Below are 17,927 nucleotides of genomic sequence, written 5' to 3' on the forward strand. Positions count from 1 at the left end.
GTCATTGCTGCCTGACACAGTTTTTAGTCTTCGAGGAAAGCCGCCTATTTCTGTGGTCAAAGAAAATGGCAGCGCTGTTCGATGAAATGTATTTCCTGTTATGCGCACCGGTAACTCGTGGTGCCGTAGTATTACAACAGGCAATGAAAAAAGATACCGCTAAAGTCGAGAGCGATTTGGAGGTGCCGGGGATGGAACCCGGGACTTCTCACATGCAAAGCGAGCGCTCTACCACTGAGCTACACCCCCGTTACATCTGGAGCACTCATTAACGAGTTTCTTGGTGATCATCAGCTTGTTCTAACAATGAATTAATCAATTAGTTCAAATAAACAAAATCATCTCGTCATTGCCGCCTGATGCAGTTTTTTCATCATTAAGGAAAGCCGCATATTTCTATAGTCAAAGAAAATGGCAGCGCTGTTCGATGAAATGTATTTCATGATATGCGCACCGGTAACTCGTGGTGCCGTAGTATTACAACAGGCAATAAAAAAAGATACCGCTAAAGTCGAGAGCGATTTGGAGGTGCCGGGGCTTGAACCCGGGACTTCTCACATGCAAAGCGAGCACTCTACCACTGAGCTACACCCCCGTTACATCTGGAGCACTCATTAACGAGTTTCTTGGTGCTCATCAGCTTGTTCTAACAATGAATTAATCAATTAGTTCAAATAAACAAAATCATCTCGTCATTGCCGCCTGATGCAGTTTTTTCATCATTAAGGAAAGCCGCATATTTCTATAGTCAAAGAAAATGGCAGCGCTGTTCGATGAAATGTATTTCATGATATGCACACCGGTAACTCGTGGTGCCGTAGTATTACAACAGGCAATAAAAAAAGATACCGCTAAAGTCGAGAGCGCTTTGGAGGTGCCGGGGATGGAACCCGGGACTTCTCACATGCAAAGCGAGCACTCTACCACTGAGCTACACCCCCGTTGCATCTGGAGCACTCATTAACGAGTTTCTTGGTGCTCATCAGCTTGTTCTAACAACAAATTAATCAATTCGTTCAAACATAAAAATCATCTCGTCATTGCCGCCTGATGCAGTTTTTTCATCATTAAGGAAAGCCGCATATTTCTATAGTCAAAGAAAATGGCAGCGCTGTTCGATGAAATGTATTTCATAATATGCGCACCGGTAACTCGTGGTGCCGTAGTATTACAACAGGCAATAAAAAAAGATACCGCTAAAGTCGAGAGCGATTTGGAGGTGCCGGGGCTTGAACCCGGGACTTCTCACATGCAAAGCGAGCACTCTACCACTGAGCTACACCCCCGTTACATCTGGAGCACTCATTAACGAGTTTCTTGGTGCTCATCAGCTTGTTCTAACAATGAATTAATCAATTAGTTCAAATAAACAAAATCATCTCATCATTGACGCCTGATGCAGTTTTTTCATCATTAAGGAAAGCCGCATATTTCTATAGTCAAAGAAAATGGCAGCGCTGTTCGATGAAATGTATTTCATGATATGCGCACCGGTAACTCGTGGTGCCGTAGTATTACAACAGGCAATAAAAAAAGATACCGCTAAAGTCGAGAGCGATTTGGAGGTGCCGGGGCTTGAACCCGGGACTTCTCACATGCAAAGCGAGCACTCTACCACTGAGCTACACCCCCGTTACATCTGGAGCACTCATTAACGAGTTTCTTGGTGCTCATCAGCTTGTTCTAACAATGAATTAATCAATTAGTTCAAATAAACAAAATCATCTCGTCAATGCCGCCTGATGCAGTTTTTTCATCATTAAGGAAAGCCGCATATTTCTATAGTCAAAGAAAATGGCAGCGCTGTTCGATGAAATGTATTTCATGATATGCGCACCGGTAACTCGTGGTGCCGTAGTATTACAACAGGCAATAAAAAAAGATACCGCTAAAGTCGAGAGCGATTTGGAGGTGCCGGGGCTTGAACCCGGGACTTCTCACATGCAAAGCGAGCGCTCTACCACTGAGCTACACCCCCGTTACATCTGGAGCACTCATTAACGAGTTTCTTGGTGCTCATCAGCTTGTTCGAACAATGAATTAATCAATTAGTTCAAATAAACAAAATCATCTCGTCATTGCCGCCTGATGCAGTTTTTTCATCATTAAGGAAAGCCGCATATTTCTATAGTCAATGAAAATGGCAGCGCTGTTCGATAAAATGTATTTCATGATATGCGCACCAGTAACTCGTGGTGCCGTAGTATTACAACAGGCAATCAAAAAAGATACCGCTAAAGTCGAGAGCGATTTGGAGGTGCCGCGGCTTGAACCCGGGACTTCTCACAAGCAAAGCGAGCGCTCTACCACTGAGCTACACCCCCGTTACATCTAGAGCACTCATTAACAAGTTTCTTGGTGCTCATCAGCTTGTTTTAACAATGAATTAATCAATTAGTTCAAATAAACAAAATCATCTCGTCATTGCCGCCTGATGCAGTTTTTTCATCATTAAGGAAAGCCGCATATTTCTATAGTCAAAGAAAATGGCAGCGCTGTTCGATAAAATGTATTTCATGATATGCGCACCAGTAACTCGTGGTGCCGTAGTATTACAACAGGCAATAAAAAAAGATACCGCTAAAGTCGAGAGCGATTTGGAGGTGCCGGGGCTTGAACCCGGGACTTCTCACAAGCAAAGCGAGCGCTCTACCACTGAGCTACACCCCCGTTACATCTGGAGCACCCATTAACGAGTTTCTTGGTGCTCATCAGCTTGTTCTAACAATAAAATAGTTCAATAGTTGAAATAAACAAAATCATCTCGTCATTGGTGCCTGATACAGTTTTTTCATCATTGAGGAAAGCCGCTTATCTCTATAGTCAAAGAAAATGGCAGCGCTGTTCGATGAAATGTATTTCATGATATGCGCACCGGTAACTCGTGGTGCCGTAGTATTACAACAGGCAATCAAAAAAGATACCGCTAAAGTCGAGAGCGCTTTGGAGGTGCCGGGGATGGAACCCGGGACTTCTCACATGCAAAGCGAGCGCTCTACCACTGAGCTACACCCCCGTTACATTTGGAGCACTCATTAACGAGTTTCTTGGTGCTCATCAGCTTGTTCTAACAATAAAATAATTCAATAGTTGTAATAAACAAAATCATCTCGTCATTGCTGCATGATGCAGTTTTTTCATCATTAAGGAAAGCCGCATATTTCTATAGTCAAAGAAAGTGGCAGCGCTGTTTGATGAAGTGTATTTCATGTTATGCGCACCGGTAACTCGTGGTGCCGTAGTATTACAACAGGCAATAAAAAAAGATACCGCTAAAGTCGATAGCGATTTGGAGGTGCCGGGGCTTGAACCCGGGACTTCTCACATGCAAAGCGAGCACTCTACCACTGAGCTACACCCCCGTTACATCTGGAGCACTCATTAACGAGTTTCTTGGTGCTCATCAGCTTGTTCTAAAAACGAATTAATCAATTAGTTCAAACATAAAAATCATCTCGTCAATGCCGCCTGATGCAGTTTTTTCATCATTAAGGAAAGCCGCATATTTCTATAGTCAAAGAAAATGGCAGCGCTGTTCGATGAAATGTATTTCATGATATGCGCACCGGTAACTCGTGGTGCCGTAGTATTACAACAGGCAATAAAAAAAGATACCGCTAAAGTCGAGAGCGATTTGGAGGTGCCGGGGCTTGAACCCGGGACTTCTCACATGCAAAGCGAGCACTCTACCACTGAGCTACACCCTTTTTTTTCTTTCTTTATTGCCTGTTTACATACAACATTCACAAACATATATACATCAAACAAAGTAGAAACATGAAACAAAAAAGAGGTAAAAAGCATCATATTTAACAGGCTTTTTAAAATTCCTTCATCTGTAGAAGGCTTTCTACTTGATGAAGCCACTCGGGCACCTCTTGTTGAACCTTTTGTGCTTCCACGAACGAACAGACAGATTGAAAGAAATATTGCCTGACCGGACGTGCATTAACATCAGCATGGCGCACCGCCATTCTAGATTGCCATATACCGTGCAGGCCCAGTAACATAACTAGGTCGAAAGGTATTCCTTCTTCATTTGATACTGGTAGAAATCTGATGCCATAGGCATCGAGAGGCAGATCCTTTTTCAAAGTCCTTTGGAGAACATCCCAGAAAAAGACTGCATCCCAGCAGTCCAGGAAAACATGTTCAATTGTTTCCGGCTTTTTGCAGAGAAGGCAATCAACACCCCAAGGAACGAATAAACCTTTTTCTTGCATCCATGTTTTCACGGGCAAGGTCCCAGTGTGCAACTTAAAGAAAAAGGATTTCGCTCCAGGTGTTACCTCCATTTTTTTTAACACGGCTTAAGACATTTTGGCCTGGGCCTACACGGTATAATGCTCTATATAGGGGAACAGGAAGAACTGTTTCTACTAAATCTTTGTATAACTTTTTACGCGAAACCGTACTGAGGTATTCCAATGAAAAACGTGTTTTTAGAAAGAGACATGAATCAACAACTTCTTTTAAGAAACCTCTAACACTTGCTTTCATGTGAACAGATGCTACCACAAATTCTGGCAACCGTCTTCCAAGCCTAAGCTGTATAACAGTACGTATGAATGGGTCTCGATTATTTCGGAAAAACATAAACCGATTAACTAACTGACGAAGGTACAAATGACACAGACCAAGTCCTCCAGAGCGAACCCGTCTGAATAAGTTAGTTCTACTTGTTCGCTCCCAAGAAGAACCCCACAAGAAAACAGCAAATATTCGATGAACCTTCTGTAGATTCACACGTGAACAATGCATTACCTGAAGGACATACCAGAGCTTACTGACTAAAAATTCGTTACAAAATGTCGCTCGTGCGAAAATTGATAGCTGGAAACCATTGAGTTTTTCAGCTTTTTCTCGTAGCTCCACGACCTGACGCCGCCAGTACGGTTCACTGTCACAATAATATTCTAATGGCACACCTAGGTATCGTACTGGAGTAGTTGTCCATGAAATACCAGCCACAAATTGTGGAGTCACAGGCCATTCGCCGTGCCAGTAACCCAGGCACTTGCTCCAGTTTACCAAACTACCACTTGCATTACAATAAAGGTTCACAATTTTTATGGTTTCAGCGATACTATCATAATCTTTACAAAACACAGCTATATCATCTGCGTATGCCAGTACCCGTACTTCAGCTTCTTGTAGTTTGTACCCCACTATGTTATTGCTTTTCATGACTTTTTGGCAAAATGACTCTATATAAATTGAAAATAGGAGGGAAGACAAAGGGCAGCCTTGTCGTACAGAACGTCTGACATTAATTCGTTTCCCAAGAACTTTGTTGATGATTAGCCGAGTTTTACATCCAGTATATGCCATTCGAACTGTATCTCGAATTACTTTGCCAACATTGACATAGTCTAACAAAAGAAAAAGAATTTCGTGCGGTACTCGGTCAAATGCTTTTTCTAAATCTATCTGGATCATCGCGATGTGATCATTTGTGACATCGCAGCACTCCAATACACTTCGTGCCTTGTGAATGTTTGTGAATATAGTGCGCCGTTTGATCCCACATGTCTGGTGGTCGCCCACAATGTTATTAATAACTGTCTGCAGTCTCCTTGCTAGCACTTTCATCAAAATCTTGTAGTCGATATTTGAGAGACTAGTTGGCCTGTACGATTTCACTTCACGTAATTTAACTGCGTCCTCAGTTTTTGGTATTAAAATAGTATGAGATAGCAGAAAAGAAGGTGGCAAAGTCTTTATGTCTAAGGCTTCGTTAAAAACCGCTGCCAGGATCGGTGCTAGTTCGTGTTTGAATTCTTTATAAAAAGCGGCTGTTAAGCCATCAGGTCCTGGGGACTTTCCTAAATGGAGGGCAATGATTGCTTTTGTCACTTCCGGTTCAGAAATAGGACACTCTAGGCTGTCTTTCCTGCAGTCCTCAACCTTTGGCATTAATTTTAAAAATTCATTCTTGAATTCATCTACATTTACTTTACATTTATCAAATAAAGTGGTGTAGTACTCGTTGAAAGCATCCTCTATATATCTTTGTTCACTTGTAACGTTACCCATGTATTCAATCTGATGTATAACATTCCGCTGAGCGTTTCGTTTTTCGAGACCAAGCATTCTTTTGGTCGGTTTCTCTCCTACGGTCATTTTCTCTGCCCTTGCCCTTATTTGTGCGCCACGATATTTCTCCTCATCAATTTGTTCCAATTTGGACTTTACTGACCTTATATCATTTGTGAATAAGCCTGGCGTTTTGCTGTCCTCTGCTAGCAGTTCTTTGAGATTTAAACGTAGGGTTCTTTCTTCTTCACTCTTTCCGTGTTTTATTACACATGAGCGTTCTATAGCTATCAACTTTATATTCTGTTTAAATTGTTCCCACTTCACTCCGTATTTTTGGTCCCCACTATCTATGTTTACCAACGCCTCTCGAACACTGTCCATAAATTTTTCATCTTCCAAGAGATTAGAATTCAGCTTCCACGTGTCCCAGTTAAATACTGGTCTACGTCTATTCCTTTTACCTATTACAAATGATACTAAGCAATGATCACTAAATGAAATAGGGAGGACATTGTACTCACTGATAATCGGAATTAAATCCAGTGATACGTAGGCCCTATCTAGGCGCGCATGACTGGAGCCTTGGAAATGCGTATACAGTGTTGGTCCTTTACCAATACACTCTGCAACATCCTCAAGGTCTAAGTCAGAAATTAGATTCGTTAACGCGACTGTGCTTGAGTCGTTGAAATTGGATTTACTTGTTTTATCATCGGCACTGATCACACAATTAAAATCTCCCATAAGAATGACTATGCGATCGCATTCACAATAAGTACGAATTTCGTCGAATGTTACACACCGTTCATCAACTTTAAGAGGTGCATATAAACAAATCACTCGCCAATTAAGAGAAAAGAAGGTCAAATCACAAACAACAAACCTTCCGGATGAGTCAGACGTGACGTTTCGAACACTGGCACCTAAACTATTCCGCACAAAGATCACACACCCTGCCGACCTACCAACTGCATGACTGACGCTGGCGGTGTAGCGTCCGGTGAAACGTTGCAGTAGGCTCTCGGTGGCGTCCACGCTCTCCACTTTGGTTTCCTGAACTGCAATAATGTCCAGGTCTTGGTCCATGGCTAGTCTGTAGAGCTGAGTCTGTTTCTTCCTGGAAGCCAGTCCTCGTATATTGAGCGTCGCTGCTTTCACGGACCCGCTCAGCGACGTGATCGGTGAGCGGGTCCAGGCTGAGAGCCCTGCACGTTCACTTATTGGGCTCTCGTCGTCCAGGGCGGATCCATGTTGTACACCTTTAGTTTGAGCGGCCATCGTCGCGTTTGAGCGACGACGACCGTTGGCGGGCAGCGTTTCGTTTCTTGCCTCCACTGACCACCTTCCACTGCATTTCCGACTTTACTTGCGTTTCGTCTACTTGAGCACCGTCGTCTGAATCGCGACGGCGTTTTGCAGACGCCGATTCTAATTCCATGTTTAAGGTATCCAGATCACTAGGCAAATCCTCATTTTCGTGTGTTTTGTTCGCCAAAGAGTGCTGTGAAGCCGAGTTTAGAGGAGTCGAAGCAGCGTTGGCCTGGGACGCCGGCGTTTCAGGGCGCGTTGCTTGCAGCTGCGACGCGGCGTGCATCGCAGGCGCAGGACGCGTCTCTTCGCTAGTCGTTGGGGCCGCTTGACTTCCCATCTTCCGTTCGGCGTTCGTGTCCGGGGCTGAAGAAACTTGCTTGCTTTTACCCAGCACCGGCGTGTCGTCCGATGTCGTCTGCTTCTGTGGTATCGCAGGCAAAGACGCTTGTTCAGATTCCTCCTCATCCATGAGAAGTTCACTCTGTTGAGTCTCTGGTCGTCGCCCTGCAGCTCGTGCGTATGAACGGTTACACTCATCCCGCTCATGCCCGAAAGAGTGGCATTTGCTGCACCTTGGGACCTTACAATCGCGTCGCATATGCCCCGTGCTTCGGCACCGCAAGCACAAAGGCGGTCTTCCCGGCACCACGACCAGTGCCGTACTGCTGCCAATACGCACATGATGGGGCAGTTGATCCACTTAAACGCCATCTCGTAGTTGCATGCGTATTACACGAGTGGTCGATTCAACTCCTTCAAAATCCTCGACTCTCCATCGGTCATCGGTCACCTCCTTGACGTCGCCGTATTCATAGAAGGCACGTCGAATAGCGTCTTTTGTAACATCGAACGCTAGCCAGTGCAATTTCATTTTAACTTCTTGCCGCGTCGGGTCAATGACGAGACATACCCGGTCTTTAACTTTTATAACGCCTGCGTCTGTCAGCACTTTCTTTGCTTCCACGGTCTTCATGTTCAGTAGCCACACGTGCGACATCTGATATGCTCCGATGCCACTTACTTGCTGTATGACGCCTAAATCTTTGAGAGGTTTCCTGAAGTCGTCGATGCGGTACGGTCGGCCGCTGACGTCGCAGTGTAGAGCTACTGCTTGACGCATCGCTTCACCTGATGGCAACGAAGGCAGAATAATCCTGTAGTCCTTTGGAACGAGGGGAGACGCTGTACTGCGGCCGGCGTCGGCCGCTGTCGCTGCTCGGGATGCGCTTTCCATCCTGCGTCCGCACGCGTCGGTGACCAGAAGCAGAATGTACCACTGAGCTACACCCCCGTTACATCTGGAGCACTCATTAACGAGTTTCTTGGTGCTCATCAGCTTGTTCTAACAATAAATTAATCAATTAGTTGAAATAAACAAAACCATCTCGTCATTGCCGCCTGATACAGTTTTTTCATCATTGAGGAAAGCCGCATATTTCTATAGCCAAAGAAATAGGCAGCGCAGTTCGATGAAATGTATTTCATGATATGCGCACCGGTAACTCGTGGTGCCGTAGTATTACAACAGGATCAAAAAAGATACCGCTAAAGTCGAGAGCGTTTTGGAGGTGCCGGGGCTTGAACCCGGGACTTCTCACATGCAAAGCGAGCGCTCTACCACTGAGCTACACCCCCGTTACATCTGGAGCACTCATTAACGAGTTTCTTGGTGCTCATCAGCTTGTTCGAACAATGAATTAATCAATTAGTTCAAATAAACAAAATCATCTCGTCATTGCCGCCTGATGCAGTTTTTTCATCATTAAGGAAAGCCGCATATTTCTATAGTCAAAGAAAATGGCAGCGCTGTTCGATGAAATGTATTTCATGATATGCGCACCGGTAACTCGTGGTGCCGTAGTATTACAACAGGCAATAAAAAAAGATACCGCTAAAGTCGAGAGCGATTTGGAGGAGCCGGGGCTTGAACCCGGGACTTCTCACATGCAAAGCGAGCACTCTACCACTGAGCTACACCCCCGTTACATCTGGAGCACTCATTAACGAGTTTCTTGATGCTCATCAGCTTGTTCTAACAATAAATCAATCAATTAGTTGAAATAAACAAAATCATCTCGTCATTGCCGCCTGATGCAGTTTTTTCATCATTGAGAAAAGCCGCTTATCTCTATAGTCAAAGAAAGTGGCAGCGCTGTTTGATGAAATGTATTTCATGTTATGCGCACCGGTAACTCGTGGTGCCGTAGTATTACAACAGGCAATCAAAAAAGATACCGCTAAAGTCGAGAGCGATTTGGAGGTGCCGCGGCTTGAACCCGGGACTTCTCACAAGCAAAGCGAGCGCTCTACCACTGAGCTACACCCCCGTTACATCTAGAGCACTCATTAACAAGTTTCTTGGTGCTCATCAGCTTGTTTTAACAATGAATTAATCAATTAGTTCAAATAAACAAAATCATCTCGTCATTGCCGCCTGATGCAGTTTTTTCATCATTAAGGAAAGCCGCATATTTCTATAGTCAAAGAAAATGGCAGCGCTGTTCAACAAAATGTATTTAATGTTATGCGCACCGGTAACTCGTGGTGCCGTAGTATTACAACAGGCAATATAAAAAGATCCGCTAAAGTCGAGAGCGATTTGGAGGTGCGGGGGATTAAACCCGGGACTTCTCACATGCAAAGCGAGCGCTCTACCACTGAGCTACACCCCCGTTACATCTGGAGCACCCATTAACGAGTTTCTTGGTGCTCATCAGCTTGTTCTAACAATAAAATAATTCAATAGTTGAAATAAACAGAATCATCTCGTCATTGGTGCCTGATACAGTTTTTTCATCATTGAGGAAAGCCGCTTATCTCTATAGTCAAAGAAAATGGCAGCGCTGTTCGATGAAATGTATTTCATGATATGCGCACCGGTAACTCGTGGTGCCGTAGTATTACAACAGGCAATCAAAAAAGATACCGCTAAAGTCGAGAGCGCTTTGGAGGTGCCGGGGATTGAACCCGGGACTTCTCACATGCAAAGCGAGCACTCTACCACTGAGCTACACCCCCGTTACATCTCGAGCACTCATTAACGAGTTTCTTGGTGCTCATCAGCTTGTTCGAACAATGAATTAATCAATTAGTTCAAGTAAACAAAATCATCTCGTCATTGCCGCCTGATACAGTTTTTTCATCATTGAGGAAAGCCGCATATTTCTATAGTCAAAGAAAATGGCAGCGCTGTTCGATGAAATGTATTTCATGATATGCGCACCGGTAACTCGTGGTGCCGTAGTATTACAACAGGCAATATAAAAAGATCCGCTAAAGTCGAGAGCGATTTGGAGGTGCCGGGGATTGAACCCGGGACTTCTCACATGCAAAGCGAGCACTCTACCACTGAGCTACACCCCCGTTACATCTGGAGCACTCATTAACGAGTTTCTTGGTGCTCATCAGCTTGTTCGAACAATGAATTAATCAATTAGTTCAAATAAACAAAATCATCTCGTCATTGCCGCCTGATACAGTTTTTTCATCATTGAGGAAAGCCGCATATTTCTATAGTCAAAGAAAATGGCAGCGCTGTTTGATGAATTGTATTTCATGATATGCGCACCGGTAACTCGTGGTGCCGTAGTATTACAACAGGCAATCAAAAAAGATACCGCTAAAGTCGAGAGCGCTTTGGAGGTGCCGGGGATTGAACCCGGGACTTCTCACATGCAAAGCGAGCACTCTACCACTGAGCTACACCCCCGTTACATCTGGAGCACTCATTAACGAGTTTTTGGTGCTCATCAGCTTGTTCGAACAATGAATTAATCAATTAGTTCAAATAAACAAAATCATCTCGTCATTGCCGCCTGATACAGTTTTTTCATCATTGAGGAAAGCCGCTTATCTCTATAGTCAAAGAAAATGGCAGCGCTGTTTGATGAATTGTATTTCATGATATGCGCACCGGTAACTCGTGGTGCCGTAGTATCACAACAGGCAATATAAAAAGATACCGCTAAAGTCGAGAGCGCTTTGGAGGTGCGGGGGATTAAACCCGGGACTTCTCACATGAAAAGCGAGCACTCTACCACTGAGCTACACCCCCGTTACATCTGGAGCACTCATTAACGAGTTTTTGGTGCTCTTCAGCTTGTTCGAACAATGAATTAATCAATTAGTTCAAATAAACAAAATCATCTCGTCATTGCCGCCTGATACAGTTTTTTCATCATTGAGGAAAGCCGCATATTTCTATAGTCAAAGAAAATGGCAGCGCTGTTTGATGAATTGTATTTCATGATATGCGCACCGGTAACTCGTGGTGCCGTAGTATTACAACAGGCAATCAAAAAAGATACCGCTAAAGTCGAGAGCGCTTTGGATGTGCCGGGGACTGAACCCTGAACTTCTCAGATGCAAAGCGAGCGCTCTACCACTGAGCTACACCCCCGTTACATCTGGAGCACTCATTAACAAGTTTCTTGGGGCACATCAGCTTGTTCGAACAATGAATTAATCAATTAGTTCAAATAAACAAAATCATCTCATCATTGCCGCCTGATACAGTTTTTTCATCATTGAGGAAAGCCGCATATTTCTATAGTCAAAGAAAATGGCAGCGCTGTTCGATGAAATGTATTTCATGATATGCGCACCGGTAACTCGTGGTGCCGTAGTATTACAACAGGCAATATAAAAAGATACCGCTAAAGTCGAAAGCGCTTTGGAGGTGCGGGGGATTAAACCCGGGACTTCTCACATGCAAAGCGAGCACTCTACCACTGAGCTACACCCCCGTTACATCTGGAGCACTCATTAACGAGTTTTTGGTGCTCATCAGCTTGTTCTAACAATGAATTAATCAATTAGTTCAAATAAACAAAATCATCTCGTCATTGCCGCCTGATACAGTTTTTTCATCATTGAGGAAAGCCGCATATTTCTATAGTCAAAGAAAATGGCAGCGCTGTTTGATGAATTGTATTTCATGATATGCGCACCGGTAACTCGTGGTGCCGTAGTATTACAACAGGCAATATAAAAAGATACCGCTAAAGTCGAGAGCGCTTTGGAGGTGCGGGGGATTAAACCCGGGACTTCTCACATGCAAAGCGAGCACTCTACCACTGAGCTACACCCCCGTTACATCTGGAGCACTCATTAACGAGTTTTTGGTGCTCATCAGCTTGTTCGAACAATGAATTAATCAATTAGTTCAAATAAACAAAATCATCTCGTCATTGCCGCCTGATACAGTTTTTTCATCATTGAGGAAAGCCGCATATTTCTATAGTCAAAGAAAATGGCAGCGCTGTTTGATGAATTGTATTTCATGATATGCGCACCGGTAACTCGTGGTGCCGTAGTATTACAACAGGCAATCAAAAAAGATACCGCTAAAGTCGAGAGCGCTTTGGATGTGCCGGGGACTGAACCCTGAACTTCTCAGATGCAAAGCGAGTGCTCTACCACTGAGCTACACCCCCGTTACATCTGGAGCACTCATTAACAAGTTTCTTGGTGCACATCAGCTTGTTCGAACAATGAATTAATCAATTAGTTCAAATAAACAAAATCATCTCGTCATTGCCGCCTGATACAGTTTTTTCATCATTGAGGAAAGCCGCATATTTCTATAGTCAAAGAAAATGGCAGCGCTGTTCGATGAAATGTATTTCATGATATGCGCACCGGTAACTCGTGGTGCCGTAGTATTACAACAGGCAATATAAAAAGATACCGCTAAAGTCGAGAGCGATTTGGAGGTGCGGGGGTTTGAACCCGGGACTTCTCACATGCAAAGCGAGCGCTCTACCACTGAGCTACACCCCCGTTACATCTGGAGCACTCATTAACAAGTTTCTTGGTGCACATCAACTTGTTCTAACAATGAATTAATCAATTAGTTGAAATAAACAAAATCATCTCGTCATTGCTGCCTGATACAGTTTTTTCATCATTGAGGAAAGCCGCATATTTCTATAGTCAAAGAAAATGGCAGCGCTGTTCGATGAAATGTATTTCATGATATGCGCACCGGTAACTCGTGGTGCCGTAGTATTACAACAGGCAATCAAAAAAGATACCGCTAAAGTCGAGAGCGCTTTGGAGGTGCGGGGGATTAAACCCGGGACTTCTCACATGCAAAGCGAGCGCTCTACCACTGAGCTACACCCCCGTTACATATGGAGCACTCATTAACGAGTTTCTTGGAGCTCATCAGCTTGTTCTAACAATAAAATTATTCAATAGTAGAAATAAACAAAATCATCTCCTAATTGCTGCCTGATACAGTTTTTTCATCATTGAGGAAAGCCGCATATTTGTATAGTCAAAAAAAATGGCAGCGCTGTTTGATGAATTGTATTTCATGATACGCGCACCGGTAACTCGTGGTGCCGTAGTATTACAACAGGCAATCAAAAAAGATACTGCTAAAGTCGAGAGCGCTTTGGAGGTGCCGGGGATTCAACCCGGGACTTCTCACATGCAAAGCGAGCGCTCTACCACTGAGCTACACCCCCGTTACATCTGGAGCACCCATTAACGAGTTTCTTGGTGCTCATCAGCTTGTTCTAACAATAAAATAATTCAATAGTTGAAATAAACAGAATCATCTCGTCATTGGTGCCTGATACAGTTTTTTCATCATTGAGGAAAGCCGCTTATCTCTATAGTCAAAGAAAATGGCAGCGCTGTTCGATGAAATGTATTTCATGATATGCGCACCGGTAACTCGTGGTGCCGTAGTATTACAACAGGCAATAAAAAAAGATGCCGCTAAAGTCGAGAGCGCTTTGAAGGTGCCGGGGTTTCAACCCGGGACTTCTCACATGCAAAGCGAGCGCTCTACCACTGAGCTACACCCCCGTTACATCTGGAGCACTCATTAACGAGTTTCTTGGAGCTCATCAGCTTGTTCTAACAATAAAATTATTCAATAGAAGAAATAAACAAAATCATCTCCTAATTGCTGCCTGATACAGTTTTTTCATCATTGAGGAAAGCCGCATATTTGTATAGTCAAAAAAAATGGCAGCGCTGTTTGATGAATTGTATTTCATGATACGCGCACCGGTAACTCGTGGTGCCGTAGTATTACAACAGGCAATCAAAAAAGATACCGCTAAAGTCGAGAGCGCTTTGGAGGTGCCGGGGATTGAACCCGGGACTTCTCACATGCAAAGCGAGCGCTCTACCACTGAGCTACACCCCCGTTACATCTGGAGCACCCATTAACGAGTTTCTTGGTGCTCATCAGCTTGTTCTAACAATAAAATAATTCAATAGTTGAAATAAACAGAATCATCTCGTCATTGGTGCCTGATACAGTTTTTTCATCATTGAGGAAAGCCGCTTATCTCTATAGTCAAAGAAAATGGCAGCGCTGTTCGATGAAATGTATTTCCTGTTATGCGCACCGGTAACTCGTGGTGCCGTAGTATTACAACAGGCAATAAAAAAAGATACCGCTAAAGTCGAGAGCGATTTGGAGGTGCCGGGGCTTGAACCCGGGACTTCTCACATGCAAAGCGAGCACTCTACCACTGAGCTACACCCCCGTTACATCTGGAGCACTCATTAACGAGTTTCTTGGTGCTCATCAGCTTGTTCTAACAATAAATCAATCAATTAGTTGAAATAAACAAAATCATCTCGTCATTGCCGCCTGATGCAGTTTTTTCATCATTAAGGAAAGCCGCATATTTCTATAGTCAAAGAAAATGGCAGCGCTGTTCGATGAAATGTATTTCCTGTTATGCGCACCGGTAACTCGTGGTGCCGTAGTATTACAACATGCAATAAAAAAAGATACCGCTAAAGTCGAGAGCACTTTGAAGGTGCCGGGGTTTCAACCCGGGACTTCTCCCATGCAAAGCGAGTGCTCTACCACTGAGCTACACCCCCGTTACATCTGGAACACTCATTAACAAGTTTTTTGGTGCTCATCAGCTTGTTCTAACAATGAATTAATACATTATTGCAAATAAACAAAATCATCTCGTCATTGCCGCCTGATGCAGTTTTTTCATCATTGAGGAAAGCCGCATATTTCTATTGTCAAACAAAATGGCAGCGCTGTTCGATGAATTGTATTTTATGATATGCGCACCAGTAACTCGTGGTGCCGTAGTATTACAACAGGCAATAAAAAAAGATACCGCTAAAGTCGAGAGCGATTCGGAGGTGCCGGGGCTTGAACCCGGGACTTCTCACATGCAAAGCGAGCGCTCCACAGCTGAGCTACACTTCCGTTACCTTTAGAGCACTCATTAACGAGTTTCTTGGTGCTCATCAGCTTGTTCTAACAATAAATTAATCAATTAGTTGAAATAAACAAAACCATCTCGTCATTGCCGCCTGATACAGTTTTTTCATCATTGAGATAGCCAAAGAAATAGGCAGCGCTGTTCGATGAAATGTATTTCATGATATGCGCACCGATAACTCGTGGTGCCGTAGTATTACAACAGGCAATCAAAAAAGATACCGCTAAAGTCGAGAGCGCTTTGGAGGTGCCGGGGACTGAAACCCGGGACTTCTCACATGCAAAGCGAGTGCTCCACCACTGAGCTACACTTCCGTTACCTTTAGAGCACTCATTAACGAGTTTCTTGGTGCTCATCAACTTGTTCAAACAATAAATAATCAATTAGTTGAAATAAACAAAATCATCTCGTCATTGCCCCCTGATACAGTTTTTTCATCATTGAGGTAAGCCGCATATTTTTTTAGTCAAAGAAAATGGCAGCGCTGTTCGATAAAATGTATTTCATGATATGCGCACCGGTAACTCGTGGTGCCGTAGTATTACAACAGGCAATAAAAAAAGATACTGCTAAAGTCGAGAGCGATTTGGAGGTGCCGGGGCTTGAACCCGGGACTTCTCACAAGCAAAGCGAGCGCTCCACCACTGAGCTACACCCCCGTTACATCTGGAGCACTCATTAACAAGTTTCTTGGTGCTCATCAGCTTGTTTTAACAATAAATTAATCAATTAGTTGAAATAAACAAAATCATCCCGTCATTGCCCCCTGATACAGTTTTTTCATCATTGAGGTAAGCCGCATATTTTTTTAGTCAAAGAAAATGGCAGCGCTGTTTGATGAATTGTATTTCATGATATGCGCACCGGTAACTCGTGGTGCCGTAGTATTACAACAGGCAATCAAAAAAAATACCGCTAAAGTCGAGAGCGCTTTGGAGGTGCGGGGGATTGAACCCGGGACTTCTCACATGCAAAGCGAGCGCTCTACCACTGAGCTACACCCCCGTTACATCTGGAGCACTCATTAACGAGTTTCTTGGTGCTCATCAGCTTGTTCTAACAATGAATTAATCAATTAGTTCAAATAAACAAAATCATCTCGTCATTGCCGCCTGATGCAGTTTTTTCATCATTAAGGAAAGCCGCATATTTCTATAGTCAAAGAAAATGGCAGCGCTGTTCGATGAAATGTATTTCATGATATGCGCACCGGTAACTCGTGGTGCCGTAGTATTACAACAGGCAATATAAAAAGATCCGCTAAAGTCGAGAGCGATTTGGAGGTGCCGGGGATTGAACCCGGGACTTCTCACATGCAAAGCGAGCACTCTACCACTGAGCTACACCCCCGTTACATCTGGAGCACTCATTAACGAGTTTCTTGGTGCTCATCAGCTTGTTCGAACAATGAATTAATCAATTAGTTCAAATAAACAAAATCATCTCGTCATTGCCGCCTGATACAGTTTTTTCATCATTGAGGAAAGCCGCATATTTCTATAGTCAAAGAAAATGGCAGCGCTGTTTGACGAATTGTATTTCATGATATGCGCACCGGTAACTCGTGGTGCCGTAGTATTACAACAGGCAATCAAAAAAGATACCGCTAAAGTCGAGAGCGCTTTGGAGGTGCCGGGGATTGAACCCGGGACTTCTCACATGCAAAGCGAGCACTCTACCACTGAGCTACACCCCCGTTACATCTGGAGCACTCATTAACGAGTTTTTGGTGCTCATCAGCTTGTTCGAACAATGAATTAATCAATTAGTTCAAATAAACAAAATCATCTCGTCATTGCCGCCTGATACAGTTTTTTCATCATTGAGGAAAGCCGCTTATCTCTATAGTCAAAGAAAATGGCAGCGCTGTTTGATGAATTGTATTTCATGATATGCGCACCGGTAACTCGTGGTGCCGTAGTATCACAACAGGCAATATAAAAAGATACCGCTAAAGTCGAGAGCGCTTTGGAGGTGCGGGGGATTAAACCCGGGACTTCTCACATGAAAAGCGAGCACTCTACCACTGAGCTACACCCCCGTTACATCTGGAGCACTCATTAACGAGTTTTTGGTGCTCTTCAGCTTGTTCGAACAATGAATTAATCAATTAGTTCAAATAAACAAAATCATCTCGTCATTGCCGCCTGATACAGTTTTTTCATCATTGAGGAAAGCCGCATATTTCTATAGTCAAAGAAAATGGCAGCGCTGTTTGATGAATTGTATTTCATGATATGCGCACCGGTAACTCGTGGTGCCGTAGTATTACAACAGGCAATCAAAAAAGATACCGCTAAAGTCGAGAGCGCTTTGGATGTGCCGGGGACTGAACCCTGAACTTCTCAGATGCAAAGC

The 17,927-nt window shown here is 43.8% G+C and overlaps 32 non-coding genes across 32 annotated transcripts; all 32 read right to left on the reverse strand.

Moving 5' to 3' along the window:
• Window positions 1-177: 177 nt before the first annotated feature.
• On the reverse strand, window positions 178-249 carry TRNAA-UGC (transfer RNA alanine (anticodon UGC)). Its single transcript has one exon. It is a non-coding gene; the product is annotated as a tRNA-Ala (tRNA).
• A 274-nt stretch (window positions 250-523) lies between these two features.
• On the reverse strand, window positions 524-595 carry TRNAA-UGC (transfer RNA alanine (anticodon UGC)). Its single transcript has one exon. It is a non-coding gene; the product is annotated as a tRNA-Ala (tRNA).
• Window positions 596-869: 274 nt separating this feature from the next.
• TRNAA-UGC (transfer RNA alanine (anticodon UGC)) lies at window positions 870-941 on the reverse strand. The gene has a single exon. It is a non-coding gene; the product is annotated as a tRNA-Ala (tRNA).
• Window positions 942-1,214: 273 nt separating this feature from the next.
• On the reverse strand, window positions 1,215-1,286 carry TRNAA-UGC (transfer RNA alanine (anticodon UGC)). The gene has a single exon. It is a non-coding gene; the product is annotated as a tRNA-Ala (tRNA).
• A 274-nt stretch (window positions 1,287-1,560) lies between these two features.
• On the reverse strand, window positions 1,561-1,632 carry TRNAA-UGC (transfer RNA alanine (anticodon UGC)). The gene has a single exon. It is a non-coding gene; the product is annotated as a tRNA-Ala (tRNA).
• Window positions 1,633-1,906: 274 nt separating this feature from the next.
• TRNAA-UGC (transfer RNA alanine (anticodon UGC)) lies at window positions 1,907-1,978 on the reverse strand. The gene has a single exon. It is a non-coding gene; the product is annotated as a tRNA-Ala (tRNA).
• A 274-nt stretch (window positions 1,979-2,252) lies between these two features.
• TRNAA-UGC (transfer RNA alanine (anticodon UGC)) lies at window positions 2,253-2,324 on the reverse strand. Its single transcript has one exon. It is a non-coding gene; the product is annotated as a tRNA-Ala (tRNA).
• Window positions 2,325-2,598: 274 nt separating this feature from the next.
• TRNAA-UGC (transfer RNA alanine (anticodon UGC)) lies at window positions 2,599-2,670 on the reverse strand. Its single transcript has one exon. It is a non-coding gene; the product is annotated as a tRNA-Ala (tRNA).
• Window positions 2,671-2,944: 274 nt separating this feature from the next.
• Window positions 2,945-3,016, reverse strand: TRNAA-UGC (transfer RNA alanine (anticodon UGC)). Its single transcript has one exon. It is a non-coding gene; the product is annotated as a tRNA-Ala (tRNA).
• Window positions 3,017-3,290: 274 nt separating this feature from the next.
• On the reverse strand, window positions 3,291-3,362 carry TRNAA-UGC (transfer RNA alanine (anticodon UGC)). The gene has a single exon. It is a non-coding gene; the product is annotated as a tRNA-Ala (tRNA).
• A 5,551-nt stretch (window positions 3,363-8,913) lies between these two features.
• TRNAA-UGC (transfer RNA alanine (anticodon UGC)) lies at window positions 8,914-8,985 on the reverse strand. The gene has a single exon. It is a non-coding gene; the product is annotated as a tRNA-Ala (tRNA).
• Window positions 8,986-9,259: 274 nt separating this feature from the next.
• On the reverse strand, window positions 9,260-9,331 carry TRNAA-UGC (transfer RNA alanine (anticodon UGC)). Its single transcript has one exon. It is a non-coding gene; the product is annotated as a tRNA-Ala (tRNA).
• Window positions 9,332-9,605: 274 nt separating this feature from the next.
• On the reverse strand, window positions 9,606-9,677 carry TRNAA-UGC (transfer RNA alanine (anticodon UGC)). Its single transcript has one exon. It is a non-coding gene; the product is annotated as a tRNA-Ala (tRNA).
• Window positions 9,678-9,950: 273 nt separating this feature from the next.
• TRNAA-UGC (transfer RNA alanine (anticodon UGC)) lies at window positions 9,951-10,022 on the reverse strand. Its single transcript has one exon. It is a non-coding gene; the product is annotated as a tRNA-Ala (tRNA).
• Window positions 10,023-10,296: 274 nt separating this feature from the next.
• TRNAA-UGC (transfer RNA alanine (anticodon UGC)) lies at window positions 10,297-10,368 on the reverse strand. The gene has a single exon. It is a non-coding gene; the product is annotated as a tRNA-Ala (tRNA).
• A 273-nt stretch (window positions 10,369-10,641) lies between these two features.
• On the reverse strand, window positions 10,642-10,713 carry TRNAA-UGC (transfer RNA alanine (anticodon UGC)). The gene has a single exon. It is a non-coding gene; the product is annotated as a tRNA-Ala (tRNA).
• A 274-nt stretch (window positions 10,714-10,987) lies between these two features.
• Window positions 10,988-11,059, reverse strand: TRNAA-UGC (transfer RNA alanine (anticodon UGC)). The gene has a single exon. It is a non-coding gene; the product is annotated as a tRNA-Ala (tRNA).
• A 273-nt stretch (window positions 11,060-11,332) lies between these two features.
• On the reverse strand, window positions 11,333-11,404 carry TRNAE-UUC (transfer RNA glutamic acid (anticodon UUC)). Its single transcript has one exon. It is a non-coding gene; the product is annotated as a tRNA-Glu (tRNA).
• A 619-nt stretch (window positions 11,405-12,023) lies between these two features.
• On the reverse strand, window positions 12,024-12,095 carry TRNAA-UGC (transfer RNA alanine (anticodon UGC)). The gene has a single exon. It is a non-coding gene; the product is annotated as a tRNA-Ala (tRNA).
• A 273-nt stretch (window positions 12,096-12,368) lies between these two features.
• On the reverse strand, window positions 12,369-12,440 carry TRNAA-UGC (transfer RNA alanine (anticodon UGC)). Its single transcript has one exon. It is a non-coding gene; the product is annotated as a tRNA-Ala (tRNA).
• Window positions 12,441-13,059: 619 nt separating this feature from the next.
• Window positions 13,060-13,131, reverse strand: TRNAA-UGC (transfer RNA alanine (anticodon UGC)). Its single transcript has one exon. It is a non-coding gene; the product is annotated as a tRNA-Ala (tRNA).
• A 274-nt stretch (window positions 13,132-13,405) lies between these two features.
• On the reverse strand, window positions 13,406-13,477 carry TRNAA-UGC (transfer RNA alanine (anticodon UGC)). The gene has a single exon. It is a non-coding gene; the product is annotated as a tRNA-Ala (tRNA).
• A 274-nt stretch (window positions 13,478-13,751) lies between these two features.
• On the reverse strand, window positions 13,752-13,823 carry TRNAA-UGC (transfer RNA alanine (anticodon UGC)). The gene has a single exon. It is a non-coding gene; the product is annotated as a tRNA-Ala (tRNA).
• A 274-nt stretch (window positions 13,824-14,097) lies between these two features.
• On the reverse strand, window positions 14,098-14,169 carry TRNAA-UGC (transfer RNA alanine (anticodon UGC)). Its single transcript has one exon. It is a non-coding gene; the product is annotated as a tRNA-Ala (tRNA).
• A 274-nt stretch (window positions 14,170-14,443) lies between these two features.
• On the reverse strand, window positions 14,444-14,515 carry TRNAA-UGC (transfer RNA alanine (anticodon UGC)). The gene has a single exon. It is a non-coding gene; the product is annotated as a tRNA-Ala (tRNA).
• A 274-nt stretch (window positions 14,516-14,789) lies between these two features.
• Window positions 14,790-14,861, reverse strand: TRNAA-UGC (transfer RNA alanine (anticodon UGC)). Its single transcript has one exon. It is a non-coding gene; the product is annotated as a tRNA-Ala (tRNA).
• Window positions 14,862-15,135: 274 nt separating this feature from the next.
• On the reverse strand, window positions 15,136-15,207 carry TRNAA-UGC (transfer RNA alanine (anticodon UGC)). The gene has a single exon. It is a non-coding gene; the product is annotated as a tRNA-Ala (tRNA).
• A 949-nt stretch (window positions 15,208-16,156) lies between these two features.
• TRNAA-UGC (transfer RNA alanine (anticodon UGC)) lies at window positions 16,157-16,228 on the reverse strand. Its single transcript has one exon. It is a non-coding gene; the product is annotated as a tRNA-Ala (tRNA).
• A 274-nt stretch (window positions 16,229-16,502) lies between these two features.
• TRNAA-UGC (transfer RNA alanine (anticodon UGC)) lies at window positions 16,503-16,574 on the reverse strand. The gene has a single exon. It is a non-coding gene; the product is annotated as a tRNA-Ala (tRNA).
• Window positions 16,575-16,847: 273 nt separating this feature from the next.
• TRNAA-UGC (transfer RNA alanine (anticodon UGC)) lies at window positions 16,848-16,919 on the reverse strand. Its single transcript has one exon. It is a non-coding gene; the product is annotated as a tRNA-Ala (tRNA).
• Window positions 16,920-17,193: 274 nt separating this feature from the next.
• On the reverse strand, window positions 17,194-17,265 carry TRNAA-UGC (transfer RNA alanine (anticodon UGC)). The gene has a single exon. It is a non-coding gene; the product is annotated as a tRNA-Ala (tRNA).
• Window positions 17,266-17,538: 273 nt separating this feature from the next.
• On the reverse strand, window positions 17,539-17,610 carry TRNAE-UUC (transfer RNA glutamic acid (anticodon UUC)). The gene has a single exon. It is a non-coding gene; the product is annotated as a tRNA-Glu (tRNA).
• Window positions 17,611-17,927: the final 317 nt, after the last annotated feature.

The sequence above is a fragment of the Rhipicephalus microplus genome, chromosome 3, assembly GCF_043290135.1.
Source record: "Rhipicephalus microplus isolate Deutch F79 chromosome 3, USDA_Rmic, whole genome shotgun sequence".
Classification (NCBI taxonomy): Eukaryota; Metazoa; Arthropoda; class Arachnida; order Ixodida; family Ixodidae; genus Rhipicephalus; species Rhipicephalus microplus.